This window comes from Pristiophorus japonicus, chromosome 19 (genome assembly GCF_044704955.1).
Source record: "Pristiophorus japonicus isolate sPriJap1 chromosome 19, sPriJap1.hap1, whole genome shotgun sequence".
Classification (NCBI taxonomy): domain Eukaryota; kingdom Metazoa; phylum Chordata; class Chondrichthyes; family Pristiophoridae; genus Pristiophorus; species Pristiophorus japonicus.
Window position 1 is genome coordinate 29,856,832 of NC_091995.1, and position 16,813 is coordinate 29,873,644.

Sequence of the window (16,813 nt, forward strand, 5' to 3'; positions counted from 1 at the left end):
TGGGGGGTATGGGGGGCATTGCTAGTGCTGTTGTGGATGGTTTAAACTAGATTTGCAGGGGGATGCGAACCTAAAAATAGATTCAATAGGGAGCGGAGTAAAGCTAGAATTAGAAAGCAAAAATAAAGATAGTGAGTTTAAAGGAGAGAGGAAATAAGCAGGAAAGAAGGGTAAAAGAACAAATTAAAAAGCACATTTTCTAAATGTACGTAGCATTCGTAAGAAAATAAATTAATTGACGGCACAAATTGAGACAAATGGGTATGATCTGATCGCCATTACAGAAACGAGGTTGCAAGGAGACCAGGACTGGGAATTAAATATTCAGTGGTGTTTCACAATCCGGAAGGCCAGACAGAAAGGAAAAGGAGGTGTGGTAGCTCTATTGATAAATGATGGAATCACTGCAATAGTGAGAAAACGATATTGGCCTAAATGATCAGGATGTTGAAAAAGTTTGGGTGGATTTTAGGAATAATGAGGGGGAAATGTCATTGATGGGCGTAGTCTATAGGCCCCCTAACAGTAGCAACTCTGTTAATCGGAGTATAAACCAGGAAATAGTGGGGACTTGTAAAAAGGGAACAGCAATAATCATGGGTGATTTTAACCTCCATATTAATTGGAAAAATCAAATTGGTCAGGGTAGCCTTGTGGAAGAATTCTTAGACTGCATAAGGGACGGGTTCCTTGAGCAGTATGCAGCGGAATCAATCAGGGGGCAGGCTAATTTAGATCTGGTCCTGTGTAATGAGACAGGATCAGTAAACAATCCTATTAAAGGATCACCTTGAAATGAGTGATCATAGCGTGATTGAATTTCAAATTCAGATGGAAGGTGAGAAAGTTGGAACTGAAACCAGCGTACAAAGCTTAAATAAAGGAGACAATGAAGGTATGAGGGCTGATTTGGATAAAGTGGATTGGGAAAATAGACTAAAGTGCAGAACAGTTGGTGAACAGTGGCGTACATTTAAGGAGATATTTCACAACTCAAGAAAAATACATTCCAGTGAGTAGAAAAGTGTACAAAAGAGAAGATAGCCATCTCGGGATAACTAAAGATATAAAGGCCTGTATCCAATTAAAACTAGGGCATACAGCGTGACCAAAACTAGTGGGAAGACAGAAGATTGGGAATCTTTTAAAAGGCAGCAAAGAATGACCAAAAAAGTGATTAAGAAACGGAAGGTAGAATATGAAAGTAAATTAGCACGAAATATAAAAACAGATAACAAGAGTTTCTATAGGTATATAAAAAGGCAAAGAATGTCTGAAGTAAATTTTGGTCCCTTAGAGGACGAGAACGGGGGATTAGTAATGAGGAACATGGAGATGGCAGAAGCTCTGAACAAATATTTTGTGTCAGTCTTTAGGGTAGAGGATAAAAACAATATCCCAACAGTGGATAGTCAAGGGGATATAAGGGGGAGCAACTTAACACAATCCCAATCACCAAGGAGATGGTACTCAGTAAGATAATGGGACTAAAGGCGACTAAATCTCCTGGACCTGATGGCTTGCATCCCAGAGTCTGAAGAGAAGTAGCAGCAGGGATAGTGGATGCATTGGTTGTAATTTACCAAACTTCCCTGGATTTTTGGGAGGTCCCGGCAAATTGGAAAAATGCAAATGTAATGCCCCTATCTAAAAAAGGAGGCAGTCCAAAAGGAGGAAATATAGACCAGTTATCCTAATATCTGTGGTCTGGAAAACGTCGGAGTCGATTATTAAATAAGCAGTAGCAGGAAGCATAATTCGGTCAGGCAGTCAGCATGGATTTATGAAGGTGAAGTCATGTTTGACAAATTAGCTGGAATTTTTGAGGATGTAAGGAACAGGGTGGATAAGGGGGAAGCAGTGGATGTGGATTATTTGGTCTTCCAAAGGCATTTGACAAGATGCCACATAAAAGGTTACTGCACAAGATAGATGTTCAGGGTTTTGGGTGTAAAATATTAGCATGGAGAGAGCATTGGCTAACTAACAGAAAAGAAAGAGTCGAGATCAATGGTTCATTCTCGGGTTGGCAATCAGTAACTAGTGTGGTGGTGCAGGGATCAGTGTTGGGACCCCAGCTATTAGCAATCTATATTAACGAATTGGAACAAAGGACCAAGTGTAAGGTAGCCATGCTTGGTTACAATTCGAAAATGAGAGGAACAGAAATGTGAGAGGAGGACAGAAAAAATCTGTAAAAGGACAAAGACAGGCTAAGTGAGTTGGGAAAAATTTGGCAGATGGAGTATAATATTGGAAACTGTGAAGCCATGCACTTTGGCAGAAAAAAAGCAAAGAGCAAGTTATTATTCAAATGGAGAAAAATTGTAAAATGCTGAAGTACAGCTGGACATAGGGGTACGTGTGCATGAAACACAAAAGTTTAGCACGCATGTAGAGGAAGTGATCAGGAAGGCCAATGGAATCTTGGCTTTTATTGCAAAGGTGATAGAGTATAAAAGCAGGGAATTCTTGCTACAGCTGCACAGGGTATTGATGAGGCCACACCTGGAATACTGCGTCGAGTTTTGTTTTCCATATTTACGAAAGGATATACTTGCTTTGGAGGTAGTTCAGAGAAGGTTCACTTGGTTGACTCCGGAGGTGGGGCGGGTGAATTATGAGGAAAGGTTGAGGAGGTTGGTTCTCTACTCATTGGAATTCAGATGAATGAGAGATGATCTTTTCGAACCGTATAAGATTATAAGGGGGCTTGACAAGATGGATTCAGAGAGGATGTTTACACCGATAGGGGAGATTAGAACTAGGAGGCACAATCTGAGAATAAGGAACCACTCATTCAAAAATGAGATGAGGAGGAATTTCTTCTCTCAGAGGGTTGTGAATCTGTGGAGTTCGCTGCCTCAGAGAGCTGTTAAAGCCTGGATATTGAATATATTTAAGACAGAGATAGACAGTCTCTTAACAGATAAGGGATTAAGGGGTTATGGGGAACGGGCAGGGAAGGGGACCTGAGTCCATTATCGAATCAGCCATGATATTATTAAATGGGGGAGCACACTCGAAGGGCTGTATGGCCTACTCCTGCTCCTATTTCTTATGTTCTTATTTTACTACGTTAAGTCCGTATAAAATTATAAACTTAGCTGTTGTTGATGCCCAACTTGATTCTCCATTGAAGGCATTGGGCGGCGATGTAAGAATTCCAGAAGCACCCTGAACTAAAAGGTTTGAAGCTGATGCGTACTGGGGACAGTGTTTATATTATTCAGCACTTGAAGATTTAATACATTACACTGTTCGAGCAGCAGTTTACAGCGTATAATTTAGAAAAAATATTGCCCCATTATGCTCTGGGTAGAAGTCTGGACTTTGAATAGGCTACACCCGGTTTTTCCTGTCCCTCCTATTTCGTCTGTCTGTCGGGTGTCCACTAGATGCTTTCTGAAATCGTATACTCTTTGTGGCTGTTGAGAATTCATTCTTACACTCTTACTCTCGTTCAAAATCTATAGCGCCTTACTGAGCTGACAACCAATTCCCGCAAATCCAATCATTAATGTGCCACATACATAATACCTCTGCCTATTCAGATGCTGGTCTTATGACCCTCTTATATCATTTGTATTTGACCATCAAGACTCAAAAGTGGGGTAGTTATGGTATCACAAATGAACATGTCTCCAAACTGTAGAGAAACCAATTGTCTTTGATTGACGAATTGGCGAGGCTCAGCCAGGGGGTTGATGGAATCGTTTAAAATATATCCAGTACAAACTGGATCCAAGGACTGACGTGGTTAGTGCGATCTAGTCAGCTAATGAAGGGAAAATTCAAGGCATTTCAGAAACTGCGACATACCAGTCGCATTCTTGAATCATTGCAGACCGTTTGGTGAAGGAATCCCCACAGTGCTGTTAGGAAGCGAGTTTCAGGATTTTGATGCAGTGACGGGGAAGGAACGGCGATATACTTCTAAGTCCGGATGGTGTGTAACTTGGAGGGGAACTTGCAGGTGATGGTGTTCCCATACACCTGCTACCCATATCCTTCTAGTTGCTACAGCTCGTGGGTTTGGGAGGTGCTGCCAAAGAAGCCTTCGCGAGTTGCTGCATTGCATCTTAACGATGGTCCACATTGCATCCACATAGCGCCTGTGGTGGAAGGAATGAATGTTTGAGGTGGTAACTGTTCCTTCATGGTTGCTGTTTCAGAATCCTGGATTCCCCTCCCAAAAACATTGATTAGAGCGCCATCTGAGAGAGAGCAGCTGTTCAAATTGAAGCTGCACTGTCACCTTCTCAGTGCTGCCAGGGATTAGTTATGTAGGCAAACTTGCCAGCATAAGAAAAATAAATCATACATGGGGGTGGGGGGGGGGAGCAGGGGTTCGGTGGTAATGATCTGCTTTGATATTGCAACACGGAAACAGTCCATTTGGACCAACCAGTTCGCACCAGTGTTTGTCATCTATGTAGGCAGTAGTCATAATCACATCGCACTACTCCAATGTCACTTGCTTCCCCTTTCCTTCATTCCTTCAGGTATTCTATCCAACAGATCTCGATCATCTACAGTGTTTCGCTTCGCAGCTTCCGCCGTGTAAACCGCCGCATATCGCTCTTTTTCCCGGTTCCGCTTTTTACCTGACCCTCTTTCCACATTAAACTTAATGATTTTTGAAAGGGCCTTTAAGTGCTCGCATGGTCAGATTACTATACAGGCTTATTGTGTTTGACCTGCAGAAGTTGGGATTTTTAAGCCTGTTAAATTTAGAAATACAGTAATTATTTACTGGTATAACCCAAAGTACATCTTATCCTTGGTTTGCCTTATTACGAATCGCCCTCTTGCACCTGCGTTTATTATTAGACATTTTTGTTGCGCTGGTCGTGTGGTGGTCCGGCCCCTGGTTGTGCTCACTGTTGCGAAAGTAGTGGGTGGGACTTGGTTGGTGGGTCGATCTCGGGAGATATCCCCCCACCACCATGCATTGATGTTGAGTTAAATCTGCGCCCACGTCACCGGGCGCAGTATCTTTGTCCGGCCTAATTATGAGACACACCGCAGTCTTTTTCCCGTTAATTATTGATCATGTATTACTGGCCCCTTCCCAATATTGTTTATTTTCCTTGTTACATTTTTTTATGCCCATTATTTAAGTCTAATGTTGCTCCATCCATCACCATCAGTGTTTTTGATTCTTTATCACAACTAATGTCGCCGGAGTCCTTTAATAGAGGTAATGCTGTCCCTCAGCCTGCTGTCCTTGATATGAGGCTGCATTACTCCACGTTGTTCCCACGAGCACCAGACTCCTGAAAAAAAATATATCCCGGTCGTCACCGGTTAGATAGTGACCATGCTTCTTTAACTGGGTCCAGTGTTTCCACTTGCAGATACCTCTTATAACTATGCAGGCGCAAATGCCCCTTACTATACACACCATCACCTGATTGGTCCCTTTGGGGTATTTGTATCTTCTGTTCCTTAGTGTCGTTCTCAAAGCCCTTGATTACTTGCTGATTTCCAACCTGTGCTTTAAAGTCATGTAACTGCTTATAGAGTTCCATCACAAACGTCCATTTCCTGTCTTGATGAAGTCCTGCTTCATCGCTTCCTGTAACCAAGAGTTCTGACAGTCTCATTGCCCTTCCAATCATTAGTTCAAAGGGTGTCAGTCCTGATGTCCGACTCGGGGTTGCCCTGAGCTTCATCAGTACCCGGGGTGACCTGTCTACCCATCCCTTTCCAGCCTCCTTGATTGCCTCGACTAGGGTCGTGTTTAAGGTCCTATTCATTCGTTGCCCCAATCCGGAAGATTCTGGATCATATGGGATATTTTTGCCTGATTCCTAGTAAAGTGCAGGCCTGATTCATTATCTTCCCTGTGAAGTGTGCACCTTGATCTGCGTCCAGCTGTAGTGGCATTCTACATTGGGGTATTTCTTCTGCTGGGATCCTGGCCACGGTTTTTGCTGAACAATTTCCAGTGGCAAAAGTTTCTACACACTTCGTAAACTGCTCTATTATAACGAGGCAATAATTCGTCTCCTTGTTGCTGGGTAATGGTCCAGTAAAATCTATCTGCAAGCTTTCCCAGGGTTCTTTCGGTCGGGGCTGGTGTCCCATTCTGACCTTTACTTTCACCAGAGTTGTATTTTGCACATGTCATGCACCTTCTACAACAGTCCTCTATATCGCTACTCATTCCCTTCCACCACCAGCATCTGGACATCAAGCTTATCACGTTGGTTCTACCTATATGGACATACACGTGGTGTCAATTTAGTAGGCTCCTCTGGAATGCGCCGGGGCCACGACATTCCCATTTTTCCCCTTCCTTTGCTGAGTTCGCATAAAGTAGATCTTTTCCCCTTGTTATTTTCAAAACTCTCTCCTGCTTGATTAGAGTGTTCGGTTCTTTTCCTCAATAAGCACCCTCCATTTTAAAAAGGTTTTCAAACCCGAAATTTAAATCTCCATTACTGCAGTGAAATTTTCTCGTAATTTAAAATCATTATCAACATAGAGTGTCTTTTATCTCTTTTCCCAGATTCACACTTTGAAACAAAGCTGAGATTTCACTGTGGTTTTCATTGGTTAATTAACCTTCAATTTGTTAATTTAAACTACATAAGACAATCGCAAACACTTTTTCCCCCAATTGGACATTCAATTTGTTTTCCTTTTAGCAGTCTAGTTTCAAGGTTGCATTTTATCTTTTGATCAAAACAAGGTGTCCATTGTGAATTCAATGTTTTTTCCAGCACTAATTCAACAGGCAAGAAAGCTTCCACATGATCCCTTTCACTTAAAGACAGATATTCACACGAAATTTTCATTCAAAACAGCTTATCCTATATTTTTTCAGCAAATTAATCGCAAACACTTTTTCGCCTGGGTAAGTTTACCCCTCTACCAGATTCCATGTAATGTTTCCAAGCCTTTAGACCCATCTAACGTCCAGCCAGACTAACAATACTGCTTGCCTCCCTAATCTGGTTACTCTGAATGGAAGTGTCCATTTTATTTTTCGTCTATTCCCGCTAGCATTTATACCCAGGACCTTTTTAGTTCATATCTTAGAGACCCCCTTGGTCTTTATTTTATCACACTGGCCAGTTTTCATCAACATCCTAGGGTCACACCCCCATTTTTAGGTTGGATTCCTTCTTTTTCAGCCAATACGCCTATCCCCAATCTTGGTTTTCGTCCTTCCATGGTTTGCTATAATTTGTTCTCCAGGTTACCCCCGTCTAGTACTTTATACAGATTGCCTCCTTCCCTGTCAAAACTGCAGCTGGAGGTGGTACAGAAACATATTCACTGCCATTGCTAGCTGTGACATCATCCAGGTTGGAGGGTCTGTACCCTGCTCACAGTGCCAATTGTTGGGGTAAACAGAAGTTTTCTCTTCCTCGCAGCGGACTACCAGATATAAGTAATCGGCACCTCACCCTTTGTCCTCTATATAATGACCACAGAATTAAAGGAACGAAACCTTAGGTTCAACCAGCTTTAGTTTGAGCAAATGCAAGGGAGGGTTCAATCGTGGAACCTTCAAAATACAAGCAGTTTCGAGTAAACTTTATCGAGGTTTTGGAGAGGAGCTACCCTCATGTAAAATCATCGATAGATCTATTGCTATCAGCGGAGTTACATTGATTTGGCGACTCTTATCCGTCTGGCTCTGAGTGGTACATGCAATTGTCCATCTCCCATCATATGTTAATTTTGTTGTTCAATGAATTGCACTTTGCCACAGTCTATATGTCATCTGAAATAACTGTTCGCAAAAAAATGGCTTTCTTATCCCTTCCTCGAGACTTCTAATCAAAATTTGCAACTGCTGACTTTGGCTGTTTTAAGTGTTACGAAGGTTAACCATACAATTTTAATGCGTTGTAACTGTGCTATACCTCCATAAGCAAGTGTTACATACATAGGCAATGATTCCTCAGACTCTCCATATACTGATTAGTTCAGTAACTTCAGCATTGTATTCTGAACACCTATCTGTCTGCTCTTCGCCTGCTATATCCCTTACGGTGGATGATCATACTAGATGGTGATGGAGACTTGAATGCCCTAATGGCCGACTCCTGCACCTAGTTTCTGTGTTCCTACGTGTCTATGATAAACAAGAGTTACCAGAGATTCTGAAGGGATGTTTGTGCATTCACAAGTTGTTCGGAGTATTCAGATTCTTCGAGGAGTTCATAAACCAAGTGGGCTGTTGCAAGCCATAATGGGTGGGGCAACAAGGCTTTAACTAGGAATTGAACAAATTTGCATGCGAAACGATGGATAATTCACTTTGGTTGGATTTCATCCGTAAATATTATTGAAAATGTTTAATAATGAAAGTATACGGATATTTCCACACAATCTTGATCTCTGCTCTGAATATCCTCTGGGTCATTGCATAAATGCAGGTGTTTGTACAGGAAGTCGTGCACATCAACAGAAATGTAATTCTAACTGCCAAATAAAGGGAGTTTGAACCTTGGAAAGTAACTGTCTCTGTGACACCGACACATATGTGTATTGCAGTAATTGGCGCGGACAGCACAATAAAGCTCCCCGAGATAGTGAAGAGCAGAACGATGGAAGTTCTTCGGCTCCTTATAGAAACATAGAAACATAGAAACATAGAAAATAGGTGCAGGAGCAGGCCATTCAGCCCTTCTAGCCTGCACCGCCATTCAATGACTTCATGGCTGAACATGAAACTTCAGTACCCCCTTCCTGCTTTCTCGCCATAACCCTTGATCCCCCGAGTAGTAAGGACTTCAGCTAACTCCCTTTTGAATATATTTAGTGAATTGGCCTCAACTACTTTCTGTGGTAGAGAATTCCACAGGTTCACCACTCTCTGGGTGAAGAAGTTTCTCCTCATCTCGGTCCTAAATGGCTTACCCCTTATCCTCAGACTGTGACCCCTGGTTCTGGACTTCCCCAACATTGGGAACATTCTTTCTGCATCTAACCTGTCTAAACCCATCAGAATTTTAAACGTTTCTATGAGGTCCCCTCTCATTCTTCTGAACTCCAGTGAATACAAGCCCAGTTGATCCAATCTTTCTTGATAGGTCAGTCACGCCATCCCGGGAATCAGTCTGGTGAACCTTCGCTGCACTCCCTCAATAGCAAGAATGTCCTTCCTCAAGTTAGGAGACCAAAACTGTACACAATACTCCAGGTGTGGCCTCACCAAGGCCCTGTACAACTGTAGCAACACCTCCCTGCCCCTGTATTCAAATCCCCTCGCTATGAAGGCCAACATGCCATTTGCTTTCTTAACCGCCTGCTGTACCTGCATGCCAACCTTCAATGACTGATGTACCATGACACCCAGGTCTCGTTGCACCTTCCCTTTTCCTAATCTGTCACCATTCAGATAATAGTCTGTCTCTCTGTTTTTACCACCAAAGTGGATAACCTCACATTTATCCACATTATACTTCATCTGCCATGCATTTGCCCACTCACCTAACCTATCCAAGTCACTCTGCAGCCTAATAGCATCCTTCCCGCAGCTCACACTGCCACCCAACTTTGTATCATCCGCAAATTTGGAGATACTGCATTTAATCCCCTCGTCTAAATCATTAATGTACAATGTAAACAGCTGGGGCCCCAGCACAGAACCTTGCGGCACTCCACTAGTCACTGCCTGCCATTCTGAAAAGTACCCGTTTACTCCTACTCTTTGCTTCCTGTCTGACAACCAGTTCTCAATCCACGTCAGCACACTACCCCCAATCCCATGTGCTTTAACTTTGCACATTAATCTCTTGTGTGGGACCTTGTCGAAAGCCTTCTGAAAGTCCAAATATACCACATCAACTGGTTCTCCTTTGTCCACTTTACTGGAAACATCCTCAAAAAATTCCAGAAGATTTGACAAGCATGATTTCCCTTTCACAAATCCATGCTGACTTAGACCTATCATGTCACCATTTTCCAGATGCACTGCTATGACATCCTTAATAATTGATTCCATCATTTTACCCACTACTGAGTTCAGGCTGACCGGTCTATAATTCCCTGTTTTCTCTCTCCCTCCTTTTTTAAAAAGTGGGGTTACATTGGCTACCCTCCACTCCATAGGAACTTATCCAGAATCAATGGAATGTTGGAAAATGACTGTCAATGCATCCGCTATTTCTAAGGCCACCTCCTTAAGTACTCTAGGATGCAGTCCATCAGGCCCTGGGGATTTATCGGCCTTCAATCCCATCAATTTCCCCAACACAATTTCCCGACTAATAAAGATTTCCCTCAGTTCCCCCTCCTTACTAGACCCTCTGACCCCTTTTATATCCGGAAGGTTGTTTGTATCCTCCTTAGTGAATACCGAACCAAAGTACTTGTTCAATTGGTCTGCCATTTCTTTGTTCCCCGTTATGACTTCCCCTGATTCTGACTGCAGGGGACCTACGTTTGTCTTCACCAACCTTTTTCTCTTTACATACCTATAGAAACTTTTGCAATCCGCCTTAATGTTCCCTGCAAGCTTCTTCTCGTTCTCCATTTTCCCTGTCCTAATCAAACCCTTTGTCCTCCTCTGCTGAGTTCTAAATTTCTCCCAGTCCCCAGGTTCGCTGCTATTTCTGGCCAATTCGTATGCCACTTCCTTGGCTTTAATACTATCCCTGATTTCCCTAGATAGCCACGGTTGAGCCACCTTCCCCTTTTTTTTTTACGCCAGACAGGAATGTACAATTGTTGTACTTCATCCATGCGGTCTCTAAATGTCTGCCATTGCCCATCCACAGTCAACCCCCTAAGTATCATTCGCCAATCTATCCTAGCCAATTCACGCCTCATACCTTCAAAGTTACCCTTCTTTAAGTTCTGGACCATGGTCTCTGAACTTACTGTTTCATTCTCCATCCTAATGCATCTCGGGGTCACTGCTGCTATGCCCATTGCTGCGCCTCTTCAGGGCTCTGCGGGTCCTATTTGCCAATAGGATGTGCCTGGCAGTAAGAGAATTTAACAGCAAAAGCAAAGGGATTGGAAGTAATGTGCTTGAGAGGTTGGTAATCCATTTGAGAGCTTTCCATGCTGGTAAACTGAAGTATCCTGTTACGGTACGGCAGCCCCATGGTATCTTGTTAATAATATGATAGGGCTCATAGCGGAAAAACATGGGAACATTGATGAAAATGTTAAGCACACATACGGTTATCAAGACCACCGTGGCAGTTCTTTCAGTGCAATATGTTGACTTCAGTTTCTGGCAACGAATGGCGATGAAGCGGTCAAAGGTGAATGACATTGTGAACCAGATGGAAAGTTGAATGCATGAAGGCACTGAAATGACACACGTAAGTGTAATTCAATAATGAATCTGGGAAATGAAACTTAATTATTTGACTCACAATAACATTAAAGATGAGAACCATTATGTCTCCCACAGCCATGGCCATCATATAACGAGCGATCCCTTTGGAAAGTCCACACTTTCCTTGGAAAAGAATCAAAATTGACATCAGGTTCGCTGAAAGGAATTGAAAAACAGGAAACTTAGCAAAGCATTCAGCAGAGATGTTCACTATCACCCCATTAGAATCCAAAAGGTTAGAATTCGCGAGACATGGAGGTATGATTGTTAATTTTAACTTTGTGTGAGTATGTAAAACAGTGATATAAAATTGGCCACACAATGAGTAACACGCCTGCTTTTATTTTCTGTGAAAGTCGTTGAACGGGAATCTTAGGAATGCTATGTCAATGGCGGCCAATTCAACATCGCCCATTTTAAACTAGAGCTAATAAATAACATTCAATACTGGAAATACACAGCAGGTTAGACAGCATTTGTGGAGGGAGAAACCGAGTTATCATCTCAGGTCAGTGACCTTTCGACAGAACTGGAAAAGTTTAGAGACGTAACAGATTTTAAGCAGGGGCAGGGAAAGGGGGATGGTGGGAAAGCATAAATGGGAATGACTGATAGTGCAGAAGTTAGGAGAGATCAAATGATACACGTTATGATATTACAAAGGAAAAGAAGATTTAATGGGACAAGAAAAGTAACAAAGGATGAGTCTAAAAGAGGTGCAAATGGTAATGACTGAGTCATCAACGGCTGCAATGTAAAAAAAATGGCGCAGAGTTTATGATCTGAAATTGTTGAACTCGATATTGAATTCACAAAGCTGCAAAGTGCCTAATAAAAAGTCGAGGTACTGTTCTTCGAGAAAATCCTTCCATTTCGAACTTTCTTATAGGACCGTTAAGATTTGCAAACATGAACTACTAAATTGCTGCATTTTTAACGTAACTTGTCAGGTGGGCAAGCTGGCTTAATTGCAAAGCAACTGAATATCAGGTGCTGTGTATAATGTGTGCCAATTCTATACTGCTCATTTTGCGCCATCGCTCGAGATTAAATTCCAGACCCACCTATTTGCTAATATCTTATGTAAAAGATGGCACTGTGACAGTGCAGTGCTGCTTCACTAATGCATGTAAATATTAGCTTAAAAAATGAATTCTGGTCACTGAAGTGGGATCGGAAGCCAAGATCTTCTGGACTCGGAGTACGAGAGTGCTACCATTGAGCCAAAGCTGATAAGTAAATGCCAAATGTTCCTGTTTCAACTTCCCAACCTGCGTAGTAACGAGGCGAGGCTGACCGCCCAATCAATGAGATAGAACCGATCGATTTCCGTTCCAGTTAAAATAAATGGGGACAAAAAACATGCTATCGCTTCAACGGGCATGTGATTCAATCCTACACGTTACTACCCCAGGTGTGAAGGTGCATTTACATCAACAAAAATAAATATCACAAAGGGATGTAATATTGCAGTTAAGAAATAAAGACTTGCACTTATATAGGGGCCTTGATGACCACCACATGACTCAATCCGTTATACAGCCAATGATGCACTTTTGTAACATAGGAAAAACAATGGTATACGGAAATTAGTTATGGTTTACAAAATCTGACCAGGAACACCAATAAGTGCAAGAATCGGATAGAAAATCTCTATCTCAAGAGCCTGTGGTCCCATGTTCTGCTCAAAGCCGGAGCTGTAGAAGCGAGGCAAAGCATCGAAAGAAGTTTGATTTATATATGAGCCAATTCTCCAGTGAGAGTGAAGGTTATGTAACCGCTATAATTAGCTGTACATTTCAAATAAATTAGTGCACCTCTCCATTAATCAGTCATAAAGGTGAGCTGTATGATCAGTGGAGAATGCAAGCCACATTGCAATCTCACACTTAATAACACCTCACCCCTGTGACTGTTGCCTCGTCACTGCATCTTGATCGCAGCAGCTGCCATTGGTGAGACAATTAGATTAGGTTGACCCATGTAGTGGATATAGACCGTCAAATTTCCCATCCATAATGTTGCCCATCCCCGCCTCCTGCTCAGCTGATCAGATGTTGAAACCCTCATTCGTGCCTTTGTAGCCTCTCGACTCAATTGAGGTAATTCTGAGGTTAAACAACAGCGTAACACAGGCGTTGTCGACTGGGCCATTCCTTAAACCCGGCTCTCCTTCTCCGTTTCCATTGACTTCAATGGGATAACATATCAGGAGTGGTAATTGAAGGGTAGTCCGGCCGATGTCACATGTTTTATTCGACGGTCTAAGTTAGATTTATGCACAGTTATTCCTGGCCAGCTTCCTATTATCCACCCTCCATGAACCTCAGATCATTATATAACGTTCTTCCTCTTTAACCTGCTCAAGGCCTAAAATACCATCCAATTTCCCTGTTAATTCTTGTGCAGCCACTCTCCATTCACATCACCATTGGCAGCTATACCTGCAGCCACTTAAACCACTAGCTGTGGCATTCTCTTCCTAATCTGCTCGAACTCACTATCCGTCACCACCTTTAAGACCATCTCTAACACACAATTTAGTGCCCAAGCTTATAATAACACCCGATTCTTTGGCTCGGTATCCATCGTTGTTTCATTAGGCCTGTGTGAAGTGCCTTGGACAGGTGTCCTAAATTAAACATGTTATATAAATGCGTGGGTTGCAAATTGACAGGGCATGACGTTGGTTGCTATTACTTTGGCTGATATTCAGTTAAATTGACTTCGACAGCAGTGAATGTTGGGTGTGTGATATAATGGGCGGCAAAAAAGATACTGCCTGTTTTGCATCCCCGCAAGCTGTTGCTCGTGCCAATGTTGATGAAAGAAGCACTTCGAACTATAGCGCAGGACACCTTTACTGCAGTTAAAAAGAGGAGAAATAAATGGAAGGTGAAACTTCTGTATTTTTTTAATTCGTTCACGGGATGTGGCTGCCGCAGGCAAGACCAGCATTTACTGGCCCGATTGTTCCTGAGAAGGTGGTGTTGAGCCAACTTATTCAACTGAGTGCCTGTCTAGCAACGTCAGATTAAGCGTCAACCACATTGGCATGAGTCTGGATTCACATGAAGGTCAGACCAGGTAAGGATGGCAGATTCCTTCCGTGAAGGACATTAATGAACCAAATGCCTTTTTATGACAATCCGATAGTTTCATGGTCAGCGGTTTTTAATTCCAGATTTATTTAATTAACTAATTGAAATTCCCCAGCTGCCATGGTGCGATGTAAACTCACGTCTCCAAGATCAGTAGTCCAGGACTTTGGATGGCGAGCTAAGTGGCATAACTACGATGTTACTGCACCCACGGTTGCACCACACCAACCAGTCTATTGATACACAGAGATATTGAGATAGTAACTCGTCATAGGCACTAGCAGAAAGTGGGTGGTATGCAGTCAAATTCCCGTTAGATGCCCCGCCCGACTTACAGTTCAATTTATTTCCATTGAATCGCTCCATCCTTGTCTGCACGTTCTCACTGACGTGCTGGACGACCCCACACACGCCAGCGATGACTCTTTCCATGCTCTCAGCCATTATTTCCGAGCTGGCAGATTGGCCAATGCAGTGAAACGCTCCTGCTTTGAATTTAGGTGGTGCCCTCAAAATCATCATCTTTTCCCGCTACAACTGGTCTCAGATGCGAGCACTCTCTGTGAGAAGCTACATCCTGACCATCCTATCCTACTATCCATTCTCACGTGCTATAGTGAGTCTCCCAATCCAGAACTATTGTATCTATTAAAGTCCGTGTTATGCTGCTGCTTGCTAAATAAGCCTGAGTGATAATCAATCTTCCTTTCTTCGCACTCTTCAGCTTCTGAGCACATTTTGTTTCCCTGAATATGATGAGAGGGGCAAAAAATAGCATTTAATGTGATGTGACAGATTAGGAAAAGGGGAGCTGCAACGAGACCTCGGTGTCATAGTACATCAGCAATTGATAGTTAACATGCAGTTATCGCTGGTGGTGAAGAAGGCATAGAAACATAGAAACATAGAAAATAGGTGCAGGAGCAGGCCATTCAGCCATTCTAGCCTGCACCGCCATTCAATAAGTTCATGGCTGAACATGAAACTTCAATACCCCCTTCCTGCTTTCTCGCCATAACCCTTGATCCCCCGAGTAGTAAGGACTTCAGCTAACTCCCTTTTGAATATATTTAGTGAATTGGCCTCAACTACTTTCTGTACTAGAGAATTCCACAGGTTCACCACTCTCTGGGTGAAGAAGTTTCTCCTCATCTCGGTCCTAAATGGCTTACCCCTTATCCTCAGACTGTGACCCCTGGTTCTGGACTTCCCCAACATTGGGAACATTCTTCCTGCACCTAACCTGTCTAAACCCGTCAGAATTTTAAACGTTTCCATAAGGTCCCCTCTCATTCTTCTGAACTCCAGTGAATACAAGCCCAGTTGATCCAGTCTTTCTTGATAGGTCAGTCCTGCCATCCCGGGAATCAGTCTGGTGAATCTTCGCTGCACTCCCTCAATAGCAAGAATGTCCTTCCTCAAGTTAGGAGACCAATACTGTACACAATACTCCAGGTGTGGCCTCACCAAGACCCTGTACAACTGTAGCAACATCTCCCTGCTCCAGTATTCAAATCCCCTCGCTACGAAGGCCAACATGCCATTTGCTTTCTTAACCGCCTGCTGCACCTGCATGCTAACCTTCAATGACTGATGTACCATGACACCCAGGTCTCGTTGCACCTTCCCTTTTCCTAAACTGTCACCATTCAGATAATAGTCTGTCTCTCTGGTTTTACCACCAAAGTGGATAACCTCACATTTATCCACATTATACTTCATCTGCCATGCATTTGCCCACTCACCTAACCTATCCAAGTCACTCTGCAGCCTAATAGCATCCTCCTCGCAGCTCACACTGCCACCCAACTTAGTGTCATCCGCAAATTTGGAGATACTGCATTTAATCCCCTCGTCTAAATCATTAATGTACAATGTAAGCAGCTGGGACCCCAGCACTGAACCTTGCGGTACCCCACTAGTCACTGCCTGCCATTCTGAAAAGTACCCGTTTACTCCTACTCTTTGCTTCCTGTCTGACAACCAGTTCTCAATCCACGTCAGCACACTACCCCCAATCCCATGTGCTTTAACTTTGAACATTAATCTTTTGTGTGGGACCTTGTCGAAAGCCTTCTGAAAGTCCAAATATACCACATCAACTGGTTCTCCTTTGTCCACTTTACTGGAAACATCCTCAAAAAATTCCAGAATATTTGTCAAGCATGATTTCCCTTTCACAAATCCATGCTGACTTGGACCTACCATGTCACCATTTTCCAGATGCACTGCTATGACATCCTTAATAATTGATTCCATCATTTTACCCACTACTGAGGTCAGGCTGACCGGTCTATAATTCCCTGTTTTCTCTCTCCCTCCTTTTTTAAAATGTGGGGTGTACATTGGCTACCCTCCATTCCATAGGAACTGATCCAGAATCAATGGAATGTTG

General features: G+C 42.9%; 1 pseudogene; it reads right to left on the reverse strand.

Moving 5' to 3' along the window:
• Positions 1-8,305: 8,305 nt before the first annotated feature.
• On the reverse strand, positions 8,306-12,995 carry LOC139230412 (probable G-protein coupled receptor 139; annotated as a pseudogene).
• Positions 12,996-16,813: the final 3,818 nt, after the last annotated feature.